The sequence below is a fragment of the Sus scrofa genome, chromosome 15 (assembly GCF_000003025.6).
Source record: "Sus scrofa isolate TJ Tabasco breed Duroc chromosome 15, Sscrofa11.1, whole genome shotgun sequence".
Lineage (NCBI taxonomy): Eukaryota > Metazoa > Chordata > Mammalia > Artiodactyla > Suidae > Sus > Sus scrofa.
This window is the reverse complement of record NC_010457.5, coordinates 111825142-111844243: the sequence shown is the minus strand read 5'-3', so window position 1 is coordinate 111844243 and position 19102 is coordinate 111825142.

Here is a 19102-nt window from a genome sequence, read left to right as displayed (position 1 = left end):
AGTGGAAACTAAAGAGAATCTCAGAACACTTTAAAAATTCTAATTATTTTTTAAAAATATATAAAAGCATAAGAGTGTATAAGTTAAAAAAGGTAGCAAGATGACAATCTCTTTTTTTGCAATTCTTATTTAATTTGTCTTCTGGAGCCAGGTTCTCACTGAAAGCTCAAGGAAGAATAATATAAACACCACTTTATGGAGTTCCTGTTGTGGCACAGCAGAAACAAATCTGACTAGTATCCATGAGGATGTGGGTTCAATCCCTGGCCTCTCTCAATGGGTTAAGGATCCGGCACTGATGTGACCTATAGTGTAGGTCGCAGACACAGCTCAAATCTGGCCTTGCTGGGGCTGTGGTGTAGACTGGCAACTACAGCTCTGATTCATCCCTTAGCCTGGGAACCTGCATGTGCCACATGTGGCCCTAAAAAGCAAAAAACAAACAAACAAAAACCCACCATTTATGGGAGAAAGCATCACTATTCCCAGTAAGGCAAAAATCAATTTACTTTTTATGGGGCTTCATCACCCTTAAGTTCCTGGTGTAGAAACACTGGCTTTGTGAACAAAATTGGTGTGTTATAGAATAGCTTTGAGATTTCTTTGTCAAATCCTCTCTTATCTCAGCCTTTTCAGTAGATTGGAGCATTTCTCAACACAAAGAAAGGGAAAAAAGAGGTTTGTGAATAACACTGAGAACAAGGAAGAAATAGCAGTGCTCTCTACATCAATTGTTTTCACTGAGGTGAGGATACCTGCCTGTGTACATTAAGTTTACTGGGTCTCAGCGGGCTTGGGCTGCTAAAGCAAAATACTATAGACTAGGTGATTAAGTGACAGAAATTGATTTGCTTGTAATTCTGGAGGCTAGGAATTTGAGGTCAGTGTGCCCACATTGCTGTTTTCTGGTGAGAGCTCTGTTCCTGACCTAGAGATGGCTTACTTGGCCCTGCAGCCTCACATGGTTGAGGGAGGCAAGGGTGGGGGTGTGGAGTGCGCCCTCTAGTGTTTCTTCTTATAAGGACACTAATCCTATCAGACCAAGACCCCCAACCTCAGGAACCTTTAGGTTTAGTCCTAAAGGCCCATCTCCAGATGTCAGCATAATTAGGACTAAAGCTTCCCATATAAATTTTGAAAGAACACAAACTCAGTCGATAACACTAGGGTACCATTTCTCACCAGATAATGTGCTGTACAGTGCATTTTCAAGTAAAATACTTTAAAAGTGACAACATATGCTAAAATTTTACAGATTACATTACTATTAAAATGTGTTATGAAAATGTATCTATCTGCTTGGAAAACCCATAATAGTGTCTTACTATGAAAATATAAGCAATTAAAATATTTAAGAATTCAATGTATGAAAATAGTAACATAAGAATTTTTAAAATTTTATCATAGCATAACAATAAAATAAATTGCCTTTTTAAAAAACTTGCAGGGTAAATTATTTATCAGATTCTCAAGTGTGATACACTGACAATTGCTTTCTAGAATCCTTTCCAAGAACAAGATGATTGAACAAGGCCAAATGAGATAAAGAAAAGAAAAAAAACCTAAGTGCTATAGATTGTTGAGTCAATTTTAATCCAACAACAATACCCAGAATTTAAACTGATCCTAAGTTTCAGTACAGACATAAAGAGTATTAATTTAAATTTTTTGATTTAAAATGAAAAAATAGGAATGATTTATTATTAAACTCTAATATTCAAAGATCTCAGAAAAGCTCTATAAGTTTTATAGGTTCAGTTTAAAATCTATATATTAAAAACAAAGTACAAAAAAACTAACATATACCAGGAGTTCCCTTCTTAGCTCAGCAGTTAACAAACCCAACTAGGATACCTGAGGATGTGTGTTCGATCCTTGACCTCGCTCAGTGGGTTTAGGATCTATCTGTGGGTTAAGGATCCCTCAGATGTGGCTGTGGTATAGGCCAGCGGCTGTAGCTCCAATTCAACCCCTAGCCTGGGAACTTCCATATGCTGCAGGTGTGGCCCTAAGAAGCAAAAAAAAAAAAAAAAAAAAAAAAAAAAAGAACTAACATATACCAAACTATGCCACGAAACGGGCTGGTTCAAAAAAGCAGGTAATTTTACTGGGAACTGTGCACATCAAACCACCCTTCCCCAAATCTAGGAATAGTTTTAAATTTTTCTTTTATTTGAAAAGTTAAAGGTAAATCTATTACTCTAACATGTTCACAAACACCAGTATTAAACAGCTTCTAAATATGGAAAGATTGTTCTCACTACATGGTAGGACTCCTTCTGTGATATTATAAAAAGTTATTTCCTTTTTTTTTTTTAACTAATGGGAAACTATCAAACTCATGATGATGCATCCAAGTTTTCTAAGTTTCCCTTGAAAGCGCAAATTCTATCATTGGAAACAAACATTTCAGTCATTTTCCTTGAAAAGACACATATACACAGTGTTTGTTCTTTTTGGGTTTTTTTGGGTTTTGTTTTTTTGTATTTTTAGGGCCATACCTGTGGCATATGGATGTTCCCAGGCTAGGGGTCTAATTGGAGCCTTAGCCACCGGCCTACACTACAGCCACAGCAATGCCATATCCAAGCCGCGTCTGACCTACACCACGTGGGGGCAATGCCGAATCCTTAACCCATTGAGCGAGGCCAGGGACTGAACCTGGAACCTCATGGTTCCTAGTTGGATTCGTTTCTGCTGCGCCACGATGGGAACTCCTATTTCCATTTTAAAATATACTCAAAACGAAGCTGTATCACTTAGTGATAAGTTATCACTGTATCCCTTAGGCACTTAAAAACAAAATAATGTCTTCTAAGGTAAGACTGATGTCAGGCAAGCTTTTCAGGTAACAGTGGCTTCGAGTGCAAAATTTTAAACTCACCCTCAGTGAGCCCGCAAATAGTTTTGCCGAAAACAAAAACAATTAACTACAATATATTTTATCAAGTTCATGACATTTTTGTACATAAAATGTCCTGCGTTAACATCCCAGGCTATAACACACAAGGAAAACACATATACACATCAAATCTCTTAATTATTCATACTGGTAATAAGTGTATTCATCAGGTAACTCTGTTTATGTTTAACCCATTTTTCAACTTTTAAGCAGCAGCCCTATTGGCTTTGTAATGCTTCTAGGAAGTAGTGTCTTAAGTCTCAGGTCTTATCTCCAAATAAGCTTGTTATGCTTATAGTTATCAAAATAGTTCTCTGTATATTTGAATAAAGTGTGCCGTAGGATAGTCACATGCTGATAATTTAGAATGAATCCATTTTACCTCTGACTTTACTGGAAAAAAATGTAAGTGGATTATTGTTTCTCACCTATAGAAACTAAAAAAACAGCAATTACTAATAATTCCCTCTGGTTCCCACACTAGGGGAATGAAAGCAGCAGGCAGATCAGAGAGGCCATTTCATTGGTGGCATGTAGCCTTTCAGCACAGGGGACGCAAGGTCTTCAACTTTATATATATATGGAGGGAAACGTAAAGTAAGCATTTTCACTGTTGTGTGCACACGCACACAAAACTTCCATAGCAGGTAGATCATTGTATTTCCATTTCAAGGTTACAACAACTTTGATACAGTCTTGCTTCTACAAATAAGTACAGATGTTTGTGTCAGCAGAATCCCTTAAGAAAACTAGAAGTGATATTAAAACAAATTGGAATATCCGGCCTGCCACTGAAAAGACTTCTCATATGTCAGAAAGAATCTGTTTTTGTACTTTACCTTTTAACTATTTGTGTTGTCTTTCATCCACAACATTCTTGATCAAGGTTTGACCTGGCACACAGAGAAACACATGCTACTTTGAGGATCATCTAATTGCTGCTTTGATCTGTTTCTGGATCTAGAGAGGAAAAAAAGCAAACAGAAATTAAGATCCTTTTTATCACACACCTCTAACCTTGGAATAAGATTCAAGGGCTCCTTATTTCTAATAAATCCAGAAGGGATACTCTGGGCTGACAGTAAGCCTACAGGTTTTGTATTAGTCAGTGTTCTCCAGAGAAACAGAACCAACAGGATGTACACACACACACACACACACACACATACACACACACACGCACAGAGGAGAAAGAGAGAGAGATTGATATTTAGTATAAGGAATTGGCTCCTACAATTGTGGAGGCTGAGGAGTTCCAAGTTCTTCAGTCTGCATTCTGGAGACCAAGGAGACCCGATAGTATATTTACAGTCTGAGACTGAGTCACAGCTTGAAGACAGCTGGGCAGAGAGAGAAAATTCTTCCCTCCTCAGCCTTTTGTTCTGGTCAGGCCTTCAACAGATTAGATGAGGCCCACCCACAAACAGGAAGGGCAATCTGCTTTACCCAGTCTACCAACTCAAATGTGGATCCAGAAACACCTTCACAAACATAGCCAGGATAATGTTTAACCAAATACCCAGGTAACCCGTAGCCCAGTCAAGGTAACATATAAAAGTAACCACCACAGGTTTATCATCATTTTCGTGTTCGTTGGGAGGCAATGTTGCCTAGCAGTTAGGACCATATTCTCTGAATTTAGTCAGACTGGGCCCAAAACCCACTTCTCTGATCCATCTACCTTATGGAGTCATTGCAAGTATTAAAGGAGTAAATGTATAAACAATAGAGGGTTGTTTGCCATTATTACAGTAGTTTTTGTAGGACTCTCTGGGGTGCCTCACTTTACCCCTATTTTCCAAATTCTTCTCTTTTTATAGAAATAGAGCTATAAATTTGGGAGAGAAATAGAGAAGTGGAAGGCAGTGCAGATTTCTGATTATGAAGCTGATTTTGAAGCTGATTAAACTTCAATAGAAGCCTTAGCCTCTGATGGCCTGACCTAAAATACTGATTCCCACAACTTGGAGAGTAATCTGTAGCCAAAAATGCTGTCCAGAGACTGCTGTCCTGATGGTCACTGTTGTCTTAACCTTGGTTACACTGAGACTTTATGGGCCATAATTCAAAAACAGCTCTGAAAGTTTTTGTCGTGGCTGACTGGTTAACAAACCTGACTAGTATCCATGAGGATGCAGGTTCTATCCCTGGCCTCGCTCAGTGGATTAAGGATCCGGTACTGCTGTGAGCTGTGGTATAGGCTGCAGATGCAGCTTGGATCTGATGTTGCTGTGGCTGTGGTGTAGGCCAGCGGCTACAGCTCGGATTGACCCCTGGCCCAGGAACCTCCATATGCCATGGGTATGGCTCCAAAACGACAAAAAAAAAAAAAAAAAAAAAGAAAAAAATAGCTCTGATAGTCAGTTTGAAAGTTGATTGGGTTGTTTTGAAGAGGAATTTAGCAGTTTTAACTACTTCAAGAAGTTTTTATAAACACTGTCACATGGGCAGTAAAGGAGATGGCAGGGCTTATATTTAACATAACCAAGCTCTAAAACTGAAAATTTTCCTCTGTATTCCTTGAAGGAATCTAGCTTTGCAACTCTCTATGAAGTCATGATATTGCTTACAAGCATCTTTCACTTTCCCACTGTCTGTTGATTTGCAGTCATTTTTCACAAACAAGAAGAGTGCGTGTCTCAACCCAGGGCTGCCAAAGCGCAGGCAATTCCAGGGAGCACTGAGATTGCTCTCTGTGTGTGGACAGGAGAGAAACCCGACAACTCAAAATTTAAAATAAAATCTGGGAATTGTATTTTTCACGGGTTAGATCTTCTAACTGATGAGAGACAAAATGGCAGATGCTATTGCTTATTGTCCATTTTTTCTCAGTTGGACTTGGAACTCAGAAAATGCTTAGGAGGTGATTTTTCTTTTTCGGTGCAGTCTCATGGGTTACATTTGTAGAGTTCTTTAGTGTTCAAAGAGCCTTCAGTGTTCTTATGTAGTCTCTCATCATCGTCTTACATTTAATCTGTAAGATGTGTGACAAGGGCATCATTCTCACAACTAAGAGACAGAAAGGGGTGGGATGGGGAGAGAGGTTGACTGGCACTCAGTGACTTGTCCCTAAATCACTAACCTGGTTCACAATCATGAAAACTCCACAAGGACGGGTAAATTGGGTCTATGTTGTCCACTCACGCATCCTGGGCACTGAAAAAATAGCTGGCACAGGGTAGAGGCCAGTAACGTTTTGTGGGTTTAATTCATGAATCTGATGACAAAAGAACTGGGAATCGAGTTTAGTTCTGCAAACTTTTATGATGCACCTTTCATACTGGCAAGAGTTATTCCCTGTCCCCATGCTCCCCTAATTTTCCTCCGTCTTTTCTGGATGCAACTGTTGTTGGGTCTGTGGAGGCAAAGCCAGGGAGCCCGCACAACAGAGGGGTAACCGGAATTCCAGCCACACAGCGATGGAGCAGGGAAAGGAGGGGTGTCTATGAGGGACTCCTACCTGAGAGACTAAAGGTGACTCCCTCTGAGTTCCCAGGGATCTCAAAAGAAGGTCTACTAGGTCTTCTCCGGAAGGCGCTGGTTCATTTTGTTACTAGTGGTGTTAGTGGAGGGTGATCCTTGAGGGGAGGCCCCACATCCTCAGGCCCACATATGGACAGGCTGGGCGGGCGCTCTGAGGCTGCTATCCTCTCGGTCCCGCTGGTAGCCGGCTGGCTGCGGCGACAGGAGGCAGGGAAGCCGCGCTCTGATACCACACTCGCCGCTGGCTCACCAGTCCAGACGGAGAGTCAGGCGGGGCTTGTAGGGGCAGGAGGCGGGGCTTGTAGGGCAGGAGGCGGGGCTTGTAGGGGCAGGAGGCGGGGCTTGTGGGGGTAGGAGGTGGGGCTTTCGGGGCGGGACGGCCGCTCCGGAAGCCTGAGGTCTCCTGCGGCGGGCGAATGGGTTGCCGTGGCTTTCTGCAGCCCCAGAGACCGCAGTGTCATCTTACGCTTGTACTTTTCTTCGCCTCTTATCTTCTTTTCCTCTTCCTCTCCCTTTCTCTCCATTCTCTGTCTCCCTCTTTTTTGTGGTTTATTTTTCCTTTCCTTTAGAGCATTCATTCTCCAGGTCGCGGGTTCCACCAGATTTGCGCCCAGGTAAGAGATCAGATATCACTAATGCTACTGTATAGGGCACTTTGCACCTGCCACTCTCAGGTCTCTCACGTGCAGAGGAAGGCTCAGCCGGGAAAAGGTGGGAGAAGAGTCTCCAAGCCTCTTGTACATGTGGCAGCTGGCACGTGTGGACTGAACTGTCCAGCCCCCACCTGGCAGAAGCATCAGTCCCAGCCTCTCCACGTGCTGTCGTGGAGACTGGCATTGGTAGTGGGCTCTAGGAGAGGGTGCAGCCTTGTTGAGAACCACCGTGAAATGCCAGATTTACTATTACCTGAGATTAGAATGTAGAGTTAGGCACAGATCATGGGGGTGGGGATTCTAGTTGAAGCAAACTGTGGCAGTGACCTGCTTGCTGTGGAGTGAGGGAAGGGAGCTTTGCCACTTTCAAATAATTTTCCTTGCAAGTGTTCTAGAAACAACTTGCAAGCTAAGATAGATAAATACTCAGAGTTCTAAAATGAAAGGAAAAAAAAAAAGGTTGATGAGAGTGGTGGGTGGGGCATGAAGTAATGAGATTGGAAGAGTTTCACTCTTTTCTGAATGTTAGTATTTTCTCCTTTATTTCTCCTTGTTTGTTACAATAAGGGAATCACACACTCATACCTTATTTAATCCATTTTTCTTTTTTCTTTTTAAAGGTTGCTTCAGAGCTACTGAGCTGGCTTACTTCTTTCTCCTTGTCTTTTGTTGGAAAAGTTGATAGAAATTTCTAGAATATGTGTTTTAGAGTGCAAGAGTGTGGAGATAGGTGTCCTGGGAAAGCAGAGAGTAAAGTGACCAAGTCAGAAAGACCATCCTTGAAAATTGGAACATTGGTATCATTCTGCCTGGTACCACCAGACTCTGGTATTATGTCATCCAATAAAACCCAACAAGCTCACAGCCACCTGTTGTGATACCTTATTATTGTTATAATGCTTCTCATTCCCCAAGAATGAGACATACATCCATGTATACACAGACATACGTAAAGTTACAAAACAGCAATGAGTTTTTTTAAAGACAAATAATTTGAGGGCTTAGGGACTGAGCTATGCATGACAATTTCAAAATAAACTAAAAGGTATTGCCTGGAGGTGTAAAGAATAAAATCAAATTCCATTGTCATGTAAGGTAGTTCTCCTTCAAATCTACATAGGATCTTATGTAGTGTGCAATGCAAATGCATCCAATAAGTAGACAGACGTTCACCAGTTCATTGCTCTTAACTCTTCTGGAAGCAGAAGGGTGAGGTTGTGATAAAGATTTTTCTTCATTCCTCTTCCTCCACAAGTTCCAAATCTCAAACAAGCACAGAACTGATACTGGAGAAACAAGATTGGCACAGTGGAGTGCCTCTGACCTCATCGAGGATCTTGCAAAGACCAGTCTATCCTTTCTTTACAGAGTACATAATATGGGTAAAAACAATATCAGTGTGAAAAATCTGACCATTGAAAGGAACTTGATAGGAAATTAAATCACAAAAAAGGATATACTGATTTAAACAATTAGTTCAGGAAACTGTACTAGGCATCATAGTGATGTTTATACAATAACAAGGAAAAAGGAACTGACATGTCAGAGCGCCTCATGATGGAATGGGAAAGACACACTCCTGTTATACATGAAGAGCTCTTTGTACCTTGTTTCTCATATGTGAAATGGGTGTGATTATGATGAAGATGATGGTAATACAAAGGGTAATAATGGTAATGTCTGTCACTAAGCATTTTCTGTATGCCAGGCATTGTTCTTAATATTTGACTTGTATTAAATTCATTTGTATCTCACAACACCTTTAAGAGGCAGCTTCCAGTATCATTACCCCAGTTTACAGATAAGGCACAGAGAGACTAACTTACAACCAGAATGACTCAGCTGTGAAGAGGTGTCGTGTTTCATGGTCCACACCAATCAGTTTTCTTAACTTCATTTGGAAGATTCCTTTGGATCAAGTTATTATCATTGTTTTACCATTTATGGAATCATTCTACTGTTCTCTGTGGTGCATGGTTCTGAGATGCCTTAGGGAGGGAGGTGTTTAGTCCATACAGAGCTGAAAGGAAGGACAAATAAGTGACAATTGTTAAAAGCAGTGCCAGACATTTTAATTAAATGTGGCAAGTAGCTGAGGGTCACCAAGCAAAAGTGACAATATCTACATTATATTTAAAGAATGAGGTGACTGTAATAATATAGAAATGAAGGAAAATTGAGTGTATTCATTTGGGTGTTAATTGCTTATAGCTATGAAATAAGGATAAAAAGAGATGTCAAAGATTGTAATGTAAAAGAATATCCATATCAAAACATGGAAGTTAAGGAAGAAAGAGGGAGGAAAGAAACAAGGTTATGTGCAAGGTTACAGACCTTTTATGCAGGAAATTACATGCTAAAGAAGGAAGATGTTTTGATTTAAAAGATAAACTCACGGTATTATAGGCAATATGTCCTTTTAGAAATGTCCTCTAGAAGTATTGTTCAAATTATGCAGGTATTAGATACTGTTTTAAGTAATACATGGCGTCAGTGCTCTTTAACCATAACCAACCATACGTGTCGTACATGAACAGTAAGAGTTAATGGCCTTGATGAAATGATGGAGAATATACACCATGGGAAACCGTGGATGGTTTCACTTAGAAGGTGTTAGAAAGGATATATAGGTTTCAGGTATGTGTTAGGTTATTAGGGGAAGGCTCAAAGAAGGGGGACTTTCCTTAGATTGAATGATGATGGAAAACAAGGTAATTCTATGGGTATCAAAGCAGTTCTTATCTAGAAGATGAAAAGAATGGTTCAAGACTTGCGCTTAGCTGGTAAAAAAAAAAAAAAATCAGCATTTTCTTATAGAATGAGTCAGGATGTGAGAAGTTGAGAATTTTGGTCAAATTTTTAATTTTCACAACAGCATGCTTTTGTTATGCTCAAACCTGATCTTAGAGCAGCTTTATTTTGTCTAAATCCTTGTGGTTACAAAATGGCTTCATCTGACTTTAGTGTTCTGAGAAATTGTTTATAAAACCAGATTAGCTGTGAGGAGAGGCCAACACCTGGCTACAGTGAAGCCTGGCCGATAATTCCAACCAGTTATCAGTTTGACCACCTCATTGTGGCTGCTTTTCTTTTTTTAAAATGAGCATTCCACATTAGTATAGTTATGTCATTATTTTAATTAACCAATACGACATACCTGTGGTTTTATGGTAGTAACATAAAAGTGAATTAAAAGATTGTAGGAGTTCCCTTGTGGCTCAGCAGAAATGAATCTGACTAGGAACCATGAGGTTGAGAGTTCCATCCCTGGCCTCACTCAGTGGGTTGAGGATCTGGCATTGCTGGGAGCTGTGGTATAGGTGGCAGACGCAGTTTGGATCTGGCATTGCTGGGGCTGTGGCATAGGCTGGCAGCTGTAGCTCTCATTAGACCCCTAGCCTGGGAACCTCCATGTGCCACGGGAGTGGCCCAAAAAAGAAAAAGAAAAAAAAAATCGTAAGTCATTAGTAGAGCAGACATGAGGTTGAAATGGTAAAGGGCTGAGTACAATATGTAAAGCAGGGACATTTGGGAGATGCTACTCTATATGATTCCATGATGGCTCATTTTACACATAAACTTGACTATAACATGATTTCTGAGTGTGTCCAGAGAGATTAACATTTGATTCAGTCAACTGAGTAAAGCAGATTGTCCTTCCCAATGTAGGTCTCATCATCAAAGGCTTGACTAGAACCAAATGTGAAAGAAGGGAAAATTCTCTTCCTCCATTTCAGTTGGGACACTGGTCTTCCCCCGCCATGGGACCGAGACTTATACCATTGGTTTTCTGGTTCTCAGGCCTTCTGACTTGGACTAGAACCAATAGCATAGGTCTTCCTTGTTCTTTGACATTCAGATTCCAACTGGGACTACAGCTCCAGTTTTCATGGGTCTTCAACTTACAAAGGGCGGATAGTGGAACCTCTCAGCCTCTGCCTCCATAATCACATAAGCCAGTTCCTCACAATGAATGTGTTTCTGAACATTTATACATCCCTTTGGATCTGTTTCTCTGGAGACCTTGACAATACAGGTGCTGTACTAGATAGTGTGTGGTTAACCCAGCACCACCATCACGTTCTTCTAAGTCTTGGAGTTCTGTCTTTTAGAATCTCCTCCCCATATGATGCTATTGTAGTTAGCCCGTAAGAGAAACTCCTGCAAGATTTGGAATGCAGGAGTGAAAAAGAAACAACCATTTTCAGGAGATTGCAGTGCCCAGACATGGTGGCTTCACAGATGTCCCATAGAGTAATATAGCTGTGTGGCCAGGGCCTCTGGACCTCCCCCAGAGAGCGGTGACTTCAACACTCAGTCCAGTGCTTCAGGCTAAGGTTGTTGCTGATTGATTTTCCAACCACCCAGCCTCAGCATTCCAAACCTTTACTCCTTCAGCAACATCCTTATTTAATTAAGCATGAATTCCTATAGTAAACCCCTTCCTTACTATACTTACAGTGTCTCCATCTCCCTAATGCAGCCCAGAATGGTGCATATTTAAAATATATGGGGTTGAGTAAAAGAGAAGAGCTAGGTTAAAGAGAGTACTAGGAACTTCCAAACATCTGCAGAATATCTTTAGCAGTGACTTCTCTTGAAACTTGAATTTCTCCTTTATCACTTTTTTGACATATATGTGTATATTTTATCCCTGACATTCCACTCACCAGTAATCTCTGAAATGTCTAAAATATAATGAAATACACTGTTCACAGAGATGATTCTTAATTAGTGAGGACCCATTTGCACCATCACAAAATCAGTTTATATTCTGTACAATTTATTAATCCTATATTTGTATTTAATTTCCCCAAGGTTAGTAGTACTAATTTAGGCATTTTTGTCACTTAAAAAAAGGTAGTATTTTATTATTCAGACAATCTCATTTTCCAAACACGCTAAATATTATAAAAGAACTGCTGGATAGTTTTTGCGTTTCCAGATTTTTATGGATCCAGATATTTACAAACAAGTATATTTACAAACAAGTTCTCTCACATACAGAGTAATTTTAATTTGATATAAAATTACAGTTTTTCTTTCCAGATGGGATCAATTTTGCATTACATCTCATTCTGTATTTCAGGGCAGATGGAAGCCTGTGGTAGAGCATGGAAAGTTTAGCCTTATTCCCAACATGTGACTGTTACTCAAGATTACTGTGATTGACAGTTTCTGTAGTAGAAATACTTCTGCCATGATCCATTTCAAGCTGACAGTATTTTAATAACCAGTCCTCAAATTCCTAAAAATTTTCCAGTCTCCTGAGGCAGTATGACCCATCTCCAGTACATCGCTCTTACTTCTGACACCCTGAAGAATTAAGGAGGGAGTAGAGGCACAAATACAATAGAACAATGTGTGCTGTAAGAAAAAATAAACTTCTGGAAGACTGCCAGAGTCCCTATTCTTTCAGTTGTAGTAATTTAGAACAAAGAGTAAAAAAAATAAAACCACTCTGGATGAAGAGGTCCTTTGGTTTCCAACTTGGGAGGCTGACACCAGAAAAGATGATTCTGAGAATTGAATCTTACAAAGAATACAGAACCTTAGGTCTCTCCACATTTCCTACCTACTCTTGAGGATAGTGAAGCCTAAATCATGGGAAAACTGCCATGTCTGTTGGAACTATGGCTTAAGAACTAAGATCAGGGAGTTCCCTGGTGGTCTAGTGATTAAGGATCCAGCCTTGTCACTGCTATGGCACAGGTTTGACCACTGGCCCGGGAACTTCTGCCTGCAGTAGGCATGGCAAAACAAAACAAAAACCTAAGATCAAATCCTTAATTTAGGGGAAAACTAAAATGCATGCAGAAGCCCCAGATCTAGAAGTTGTAGTGTCTGCTTAGAATGCTCTTTACCTATTAATTGTGCTTGACTTCCCTTAGCTATCAGGTCAAAAATCAAACAAGACTAGAGTCTCTTTTCAGCGTTTCCTTTTAGTTTGATTTTATTTGGATCTGTAAACTAGAGTCTCTTTTCAGCGTTTCCTTTTAGTTTGATTTTATTTGGATCTGTAAACTTATTTGCACTTTTAGAATTAGTAAGGGAACATTGAATTCAAACTTGTTTCTTCAGCAGAGCCAAGTTAGAGGTGAAATTTCTTTACATTTTTTAAAGCATGGTTGATTTACAATGTGCCAATTTCTGCTATATAGCAAAGTTAGATATGTACACACACACACACACACACACACACACACACAGATATATATACATTTTCTTATATTATCTCCCATCATGGTCTATCCCAAGAAGAAATACATTTTTCTCTTTAGGACAGAATGATGCATATTCACTAATCATTTTTGCTTACTTAATGATTATGTTTTGGGTTTTTTTATTTTATTCTGTTTAGTTTCTATTGAACACTGAGCATTTCCATCATCTTCTCTACAGATCATGGAAATGGAATCAAAGGAAGGCATGATCTCTCTGGCCTAGAGCCACCACCATGTGGTAAGTAACCTAGAACCTTCTTTGCAGCAAAGCTGTGAAGAGAGATGCTTCCCAGGGCTCTAGCAAGGACATGACCTCTCAGAGAAGAGCCTCTGGCTGAAGCAGAAATTTCTTAGGCTTCCTAGCAGCCATCCTTCTATGTAGAAATGAAGGTTATGTTTCTATTTATTTTCTTTGATTTAAGCATTTTCCTTTCAAAGACATAGGATGGTATGAGTGCTCTCTGCTGTAGATAAGTCTAATGAAATTGACAGTAAAGAGCTTCAGGGTATACTTTTGTTTGCTAAGCAGGGAGCATGTTGGTAAATACTTAAAGATTTGTATTCAAGGCTTTAGGTTTCTTATATATAAATATTCAGAAAGCACTGCCATTGTAATTTGGTAACATTTCAAAACTTTTCTGGAATATACTCTGTTTGTTTTCTCTGCCCCCCCCCACCCTTTTTTCCTTTTAGGGCTACACCTGTTGCATATGGGACTTCCCAGGCTAGGGATTGGATCAGAGCTGTAGCTGACGGTCTATGCCACAGCCACAGCAATGCAGGGTCTGAACCACGTCTACAACCTGCAACACAATTCACAGCAATGCTGGATCCTTAAGCCACTGAAGGAGGCCAGGGATCGAACCCGCATCCTCATGGATATGAGTCGGGTTTGTAACCCTCTGAGCCACAGCAGGAACTCCCTGTCTTTGTTTTATTTAGTTTTCCAAAGGAACAACTTGCTTTTGTCCCTTTCATTGGCACAGACAGCTAAGGAACACTACACAGCCCCTAATACTATGCTAGTATGGTGAGTTCTGTGGAAGGGAGTAAACAAAAGGTTAGAAAACCTGGCAAAAGAAATAAAACAGGTACTGCAACATATTTTTGAAAATTGTATTATAAAGTACTATTTTCTAAGGTAAAGCAGTATATTGCAATAAAGATTTACAGACATAGTGGCAACCATGGGAGAAAGAGATATAGGGAAGGTGCAGTACAATCTTATCAGGAAAACTTTTTTCCCACTTTTTGGCCTCCCTGTAGCATATGGAGTTACCTGGCCAGGATCAGATCCAAGCCACAGTTGCGACCTTTGCATCAGCTGCAGCAATGGCAAAGCCAGATCCTTAACCCACTGTGCTGAGCCGGGAATCAAATCTGCTCCCAGCATTCCAGAAATGCTGCCAATCCCATTGTGCTTTACCAAGTGTTGACAGGCAGTTCCAACCCCCACAGTGGGGAAAAAAGAAAGAAAGTAAAAAAAAAAAAAAAAACAAATGAAACAGTAAAGGGCATAGAAGTTCTCCTTGGATAAAGCCACATATTTCCATGATGGTGGGAGAGGCAGTGTTTACATGAGAAACTCCCTGTACACACTCTTCTGATTTTAGTATACTTGCTAACTGTGCCTAGGATTGCATTCATCGCTGTACATGATTATTGCTTTTTGCTAGGATTGTGGTGGATGTATTTTTGATTGCCGACACAACCCCAGCATCATTCTTCCCCTTTCCTAATTTAAGCTCTCAAGTCTTCCTAGCATTTGAGGGTCTGCATTCAGAACTCCAGGAATAAGTTTGAATTAGCTTAAACCAGTTAGCATAGTTTTATTTCTTCTCAGAGATTGATTCAAAGATAGGCATGTGACCTAAACTAACCCAATGCTAGTAAAAACGAGGTCTTTTTGTTCCGTGGTTTGGGGATGTAATGCTACCTGTATCCCTGAACATGGATGAGGACACAAAGTGCCCTGGATACTGTCTGTTGGCATTAATCATGTGTTTAGGAAAGAAGGTGTCCTTAAGATGAAGCAAGCAGACACTGGAAAGAATCAAGGGACAAAAACAAAAGCAGAAAACAAATCCCACACGCTTGGTGAAACTGCTGAATCTGCATGAAGCCACCTGGAAGCATGACTTCACACTGTGCATTCCAATGATATGATATAATAAATTAGCTTATGATTTAAGACACTGTAAGTGAGCAGGACCCTGGGAGGCCTTCCCAGAGCGGCCCCCTGACTCTTGTCCTCCATTTGCCTTTCTATCTATGAAAAACTTTGGTCAAAGAACCAATTTAATCATAGAAGTGAAAAAAATACAGAGAAAAAAAACAGTCATACCAATTCAGCCCTTCCACAAAGTCAGGGACCTTCAGTTCTACAAAGGCTAGATAATAATCTGAGCCATATCCTTGAAGCTGTTTTGCAGGTGCTGAAACCCACACAAGGTGGAAGAAGTCATTGGATGCTGCCCACAAGCACGTAGACCCCAGACTGGATGGAGCCAGAAGGTTGATGATGCTGACTCTCAGTTACCTCACCTCCCACCAGTCAGGAAAATGTCCATGAGCTGATCATGCCCTCTCCTCAAACACTGTAAGACTTCTCACTATCCCCTCTAAGAGGGGGCACAGTCCTTGAGGCATTAGCCTGCTGTGTTCCCCTCTTTGCCTGGCAATTAGAGCTACTTTTTCTGTTTCCTCCAACTCTGTCTCCGTGTTTCTATTTGGCTTTGGTGTACAGAGGCAGCCAATATTTCATCAACACTGTGTTTTGGGTTTTCAAGTATTTGCACCATAGTGAGGCTTAACAATAACAGGTTGCTTTTTTTCTGAGGCCTGTTTGTAGAAATAGACTGAGACTTGTTCTTTTTTTTATTATTTTTTTTTATTTTAGGGCTTCACCCCAGGCTTATGGATGTTCCCAGGATAGGGGTTGAATAGGAGCTGTAGCCGCTGGTCTACGCCACAGCCACAGCAACGTGGGATCTGAGGTGCGTCTGCGACCTACACCACAGCTCAGGGCAACACCGGATCCTTGACCCACTGAGGAAGGCCAGGGATCAAACCCAAGTCCTCATGGATACTAGTCGGGTTCGTTAACCACTGAGCCACAATGGGAACTCCAACTTGTTCTTTTCTTAATCTTCAGCCTATAGGGGCTTTGTAAGGAACCAAGTAGGTGCTCAATATTGCTTCTTGAATTAATGCATACTGTATTTTTTTCTTTTTCATCTTTAAAACACCTTTACTGTTTCAAACTATTATCCTCCAGTCCAATTCAGTTGTCTTTTTAAATTTTTTTTTTTTTTTTTTGTCTTTTGTCTTTTTGTTGTTGTTGTTGCTATTTCTTGGGCCGCTCCCGCGGCATATGGAGGTTCCCAGGCTAGGGGTCGAATCGGAGCTGTAGCCACCGGCCTATGCCAGAGCCACAGCAATGCGGGATCCGAGCCGCGTCTGCAACCTACACCACAGCTCACGGCAATGCCGGATCGTTAACCCACTGAGCAAGGGCAGGGACCGAACCCGCAACCTCATGGTTCCTAGTCGGCTTCGTTAACCACTGCGCCACGACGGGAACTCCTCTTTTTAAATTTTAAATCTCCATAATTTTCTTCCTCTTATTTGCATCTGGTGTAACAATGTCCTTTGTTATACTTGTTTTTGAAATTAGGTTTGATGCCTTTGTTCCTCCTTCAGGCTCTTCACTCAATTTTTTTTTTTAAGTACTTATTCACTTTGTAGTTAGAATGAGCAGCATTTTCCTAACTGCCAAAGTCTGTTTCTGCAGTGTGGTGTAATGACTCAGAGGCAGAGTTCCTGGGGAGCAGTGGACACAGATCACTCTACTCATCAGTACATTGCTCCCTGTGAGTTCTCTACTCCCTTTTTCATTTGATGTGTATATTCTCTCATTAAATTATAAATCCTCCTATAGAGTACATCTAGCTTGGGCTTCCAGCTGGAACTTCCTAGGTGTCAAATAAGCTGCACTTCCCTTAATTAAGAGACCCCCCAGTAAGAAACCAACTATACTAAAACTAATCCCTTCAGCCTTTTAGGAATAAGAGTCTTTCAAAGAGATAGATCGTTAAGTAAGGCATGAGTATTATAAATGTTAGTAAATTGGAACCTTATTGCATAGCCATTCAAAAGTATATGTGGAAATTTTTTTTTCCTGCCACACCCGTGGCATATGGAAGTTCCCAGGACCAGGATCCAATCGGAGCCAAGGCCCCAGCATACACTGCAGCTGCTGCAGGCAATGCTGGATCCTATGTCCACTGCAGGGGTCTGGGGATGAAACCTTGAGGAACGTCAGATACTTAACCTTCTGCACCACAGTGGGAACTCCTTGGAACTATCTTAAAATACTCTTTGATAAAAAATATCCTGGGATTTCCCAACGTGGCTCAGCAGAAATGAATCCAACTAACATCCATGAGGATATAGTTCAATCCCTGGCCTTGCTCAGTGCGTTAGGGTTCAGGTGTTGCCACAAGCTGTGGTATAAGTTGCAGACGCAGCTCCGATCCTGCATTGCTGGGCTGTGGCGTAGGGCAGCTGCTGTATCTCCGATTCAACCCCTAGGCTGGGAACTTCCATATACCACAAGTATGCACCCCCCCCAAAAAAAATACTGTTCTTGGAATCCATTCTGAGAAATCATTATAAAACACATATTGAAAAATAGCTAAAATAGCTAATTAGCATGAAAAATATTCACACTATCTTGCTAAGAGTAAATGTACATTATAAAATAGTATATACAGTAAAATCCTATTTTTATAAATATACATAATATATATCTCGATATTTTATATATATGTAAATATATGCATCCATATGCACTCATGGGAGAAAGCATGGAAGTCTATATACAATGAAACATCAATAATAGCTCTCGATAGAGCCTCAGATAATAATAACTATGACAACTTCTTGAGAGAGATGTTGTTGGTATAAGACAATTAATTGTTCATTAGGAGTTCCTATCCTCAGCATTGTGAATATTTTAGATTACCTGTCTTCTACCCCTTGAGTGTCATTGCATGCCCTTGCCCTGTGACAGTCCCAAACAGTCTCACATTCCTGTATCTGCCTACCTGGAATTGAAAATCAGGTGGGAACATCATCCTCTTGATAAATTGAACCATGTTAGCTGAACACCACGAAAGGCCCAGACTCACACCGCATGTCAAGTGACTATGTTCTATCTGTAGCAATGGCTTGGTCTGAATTTTTTGTAATTCTTTAAAAGAATAAATATATTTTAAAGTAAACATACTTTAATATATGTAATATATTCTCAAACTAAAGAGTCTTTGCCAATATAGCTGCTTTCCTCAAAGGATTTTATTCCCAAACTTTCTAACTACAAAGCTCCTCCCCTTTTCACTGAACATACTACGATGGAATATAATGTTCTGAAAATAACAATATAAGTATAATTTACCCAGGTTTGTTTGGTATGGTTTGGACTCTTTCTTTATCCATGAGCTTTTATAGTTATATTGTTAATAAAACATTAAAAAGGTATCCAAAGTTCTTTTAAAATTATTACATGTAAGGTATAAAACCATTCTGTTTGTGATGTCAGCTTGCTGTGTCCTATACTATATTGAAATGGAATTTGATCGCAGAAAATTCCTTTTTACTCCATCCTTCACTCTGACAAATTATACCTTTGTGAAAAACAAATTAATAAATTACTTTCACAGACCATACGTGGTGTTTATCTAAGATTTATAGCAGTATTTGAATTGGGTCTATGATTGACACAGTGAAACACTTTGTTCCTGCACCCAATTATAGCAGGACTAAGCTTCACACATAGT